The following is a 4,111-nucleotide window of genomic DNA, read 5'->3' as shown; positions in this document are numbered from 1 at the left end:
ATAGCTTGGCAATCTTGCTGAGTAGAAGAAACAGATTAAAGTTCAGGGAAGTCAAAGTAGCTAGAATTTTCAGAGCAAAGTACCAGGAAGAGGAGAGCTAAACAGACAGAGTCCAGCGTTGTGGAAGTCAAACATCCCCCTAATTTGTTGTATCAATAAAAATTCAGGCACACATAAGTGAAATTTCAGAAGGCCAGGCAAAGAACAACAACTGAGAAAACAACTAGGGAGCTATAAGTCAGAAGATTTCCAGAACTCATACAGTGCTCAGTTTCCATCAGCCAGAGTAGCCAGATCTTGAGGAATATATGGACATTCAGGAGTGACTCTGAAAGGTTCCTGACTCAAAAGTGGTGCCAGAATTCAGTTAAAAAATTAGTAGACATATGAAGTAGCAAAAGTACATGTACTAGAACCAGTCAGTAGAAACAGAACCAGAAATAACCAAAAAATATGAAATTAGCAAACAAAAACCCTAAAACAGCTATTACAATTTTTAAAAATATACTCAAAGATTTAAAGGAAAACATGAACATAATTAGGAAAGAAACATAATATGTAAGAAAGACCCAAATGGAACATCTAAAAGGAAAAAAATACAAAATATGGAGTAAAAAAATCACTAAGATTTTAAAAATTGACAGCAAATTAAACTCTAAAGAAATAAAGATCTATCAAAAGTTACTTTTTGTGGGGTGGAAGTTTTTAAAATAACCTTTACCTACTTGGGCTGTTTTGGAAAATAAAGAAAAGTCCACATACAACAGTGAGCTAGATCCCTCAGTATTGTTCACCACTATTTTGTGGCTTATATTACATAAGTGAAAAAGAAAAAAGGAAATAAAGATCAATGAGCCTGAAGTCATAGCAATAGAAAGGATTGAAACTAAAGCAGAGAGTAAAAAGAAAAAAAACAAGGAAGATAGAGGAGGAGGAGGGGAAGAAGGAGAATAAAAGTTTCTGTGGCCTGTAGAACAACAGCAAATGTTCTAACAGCTGTGCTGTTGGAGTTCTAGAAACTGAGAAGAGAAAGAAAGGAACATTAAAAATTAGTGAAAGAAATAATGGCCAAAACACTACCAAACTTGATGAAAACTATATACCATAGATCCAAGAAGTTCTATCAACCCAAAGCTAGATTTAAAAAAGACACACATAGACACACAGAGACACAAAATCAAAGTACACTATAATTAAATTGATGAAATCATTGATATAAAAACTTTAAAAGTGCCCAGGAAAAAAACATATACAGAGAAAAAAATAAAAATTTACAGATTCCTCGTCAGAAACTAATGCAAGTCAAAAGATAATAAATGTTACCATTCAAATGTTTAAAGAAGAAAAAAATCTACCAACCCAACAATCTACCAAAGCTATACTCAGTGAAAATATATTTCAAAATTGAAATTGAACAAAATCTTCTGTTGACAAACAAAACCTGGATTTCTTTACCAGCAGAAATAAACAGCTTTTAAAAGAAGATCCTCAGACTGAATAAAAATGATACTAGAAGAAAATATAGTACACAAAGAAAGAAAGGGTGTGGAAATTTTTTCTCAATTCACTTTTTTTCTTTAAAAATTTTTTTGGAAAGTTAATTAACAATTTAAAGCAAAACTTATAGCAATGTATCTTGGAATTTATAGCTAGTAGAAGTAAAATGTGTAACAACAAAAAGAACAGAAAGAAGGAAACAGATTATACTGCTGTAACTCTTACATCATATATGCAGTGGCATAATATTATTTAAAGGTAGACTGTGATAAGTTAAGTACCTGTAACCCTTAATCAATGGTTCTCAAACATGAGTATAAACTAAAATCACTTGACATTTCCAGTTCAGTAGGTCTAGAGAACAGCCCAAGAATTTATGTTTGCAACAAGTCAGAGATCATCAGATTTAATGAAAAATCTAGATGTTATGTTAATCATCTTGACTTAAGCATCTCATAATATACATACACTTTAAAAACACCACATTGTACACCATAAATACATAACATTTTACTTATCAATTATACATCTTTAAAAAGCCTGAAAAAAATCAATGTGTAACTATATGTTACCTATAAAAACCATACTTAAATATAAAGATACAGTATGTTAAAAGTCAAAAAGATGGTAAAGGAAAATCCCATGCAAACACTGACCATAAGAAAGCTAGAGTAACTATATTTACATTCACAAGATAGATTTTAAAACTAGACATACGTTTGAGGAGGTAAGTAGGGACATTACATAATGATGAGGGGTCAATTCATCAAGACATTGAATTCTTAAATACATGCACCTAATAATAGAATTTCAAAATCCATGAAGCAAACTAATAACAGAACTGATGGGAGAAACAGTCAAATTCAGTCATGCTGGAGATTTTATCTTTCTACTCTCAAAAACCAGTAGACATAATACCAGTAAGATACAGAAACATGGAAAGCACTATAAACTAAATACATTTCTTACAAAGGGTAAAGAGTAAAATTGACACTGACTCCTTAACAGCAACACCAAGGACTAAACGATCAAATTTCTCAAAATTCACTAGAACTACACTCCTATTTATATTGAGTAATACTTGGATTAAAACTATCTCACCAAGAATAACTATCAAACACAAAGTCAACTGTGGATATGGAGATTCCTTAAAGAACTTAAAAGTAGAACTACCATTCAATCCAGCAATCCCACTACTGGGTATCTATCCACAGAAAAAGAAGTCATTATATGAAAAAGACATATGCATGTGCATCTTTATAGCAGCTCAATTCACAATTGCAAAGATATGAAACCAATCTAAGTGCCCATCGACCAATGAGTGGATAAAGAAAATGTGGTACGTATATGCCATGAAATACTACTCAGCCATAAAAAGGGATGAAATAATGTCTTTTGCAGCAACTTGGATGAAGCTGGAGGCCATTATTCTAAGTGAAGTAACTCAAGAATGGAAAACCAAATATTATATGTTCTCATTGTTCTCATTTATAAGTGGGAGCTAAGCTATGAGGATGCAAAGGCATAAGAATGACATAATGGACTTGGGGAACTTGGAAGGGGAAGGTTGGGGTGGGGCCAGGGATAAAAGACTACATATTGGGTACAGTGTACATTGCTCAGGTGATGGGTGCACCAAAATCTCAGAAATCACCACTAAAGAAATTATGCATGTAACCAGAAACCACCTCCACCCCAAAACTACTAAAATAAAAAAAAAAATTTTAAAAAGTCAACTATGGAAAGCACTGGAGCATAACAAAAGGAATCAGCATTTGAAAAATCAGGATCTTTGGAAGAAGAGAAAAAGATTGAGGTAAGCCTTATTTGCTACAGTTTTCCCCTCGCATCTCAGGGCAAAGAGGTTGAACTCAAAACTGTGTCCTAGAGCTTGCTGCAGGCCCACCGAACAGGGAAGAAAAAAATCGCAGTTGAAGGCTAGTAAGAAGCCCAGACTTCACGGAGCAAGTTACTAGAAAAAAGGGTATATTTTTATTTTTAAAAATGAGCTAAGATACTTTGCATGAAATCTCCTCTAAAGGCATTTGCCAACTCCTAAGCTGTATATTCTAGGGGTAAGACAGATCAAACCAGAATAATGGCTTGTAAATCTATACAGAGAAGTTGGAGGTCTCATAGTGCTGGGGAGAAAAAGAATCAGATTTCAGGGCTTGCTAAGAAGGAAGAACACTGGTAGACACTCTAGGATTTCAACAAAATCCAAGAACAGCTATACTTTAGGGGTAAGGGCAATATGGAAACAGACCAGTCTGTTTCACAGTGATCTGCTCATATATTATCTGCCAGCCAGAAGAAATTAAATTGTCCTTAGAAAAGGATAACAGTTTCCAGAGCCTCAACAATTCTTTGTACACAATGTCCAATATTCAATCAAAAATTACCAGAAACAGACCTGAGATGTAATTATTTTTAATTGCATGTCATTCATGCAATTAAAAATAACAATAATTATGATTATAAAAATAGATGAAACTGATTTTAGCAGAAAAATTACCAAAATCAAATGAAAATTCTAAAATAAAAAAAGTACACAAAAATGAAATAAACAATTCAGTAGATAGGTTTAAATATCATACTAGACACAAAAGAGAAT

The 4,111-nt window shown here is 33.0% G+C and overlaps 1 non-coding gene across 1 annotated transcript; it reads left to right on the top strand.

The window, feature by feature from the left end:
* The first annotated feature begins 671 nt into the window (after positions 1-671).
* On the top strand, positions 672-815 carry LOC117073864. Its single transcript, XR_004433414.1, has one exon. It is a non-coding gene; the product is annotated as a small nucleolar RNA SNORA4 (small nucleolar RNA).
* The last annotated feature ends 3,296 nt before the right edge of the window (positions 816-4,111 follow it).

The sequence above is a fragment of the Trachypithecus francoisi genome, unplaced genomic scaffold, assembly GCF_009764315.1.
Source record: "Trachypithecus francoisi isolate TF-2019V2 unplaced genomic scaffold, Tfra_2.0 Lachesis_group4, whole genome shotgun sequence".
NCBI classification, from domain to species: Eukaryota; Metazoa; Chordata; class Mammalia; order Primates; family Cercopithecidae; genus Trachypithecus; species Trachypithecus francoisi.
This window is presented reverse-complemented; position numbering and strand designations above follow the sequence as displayed.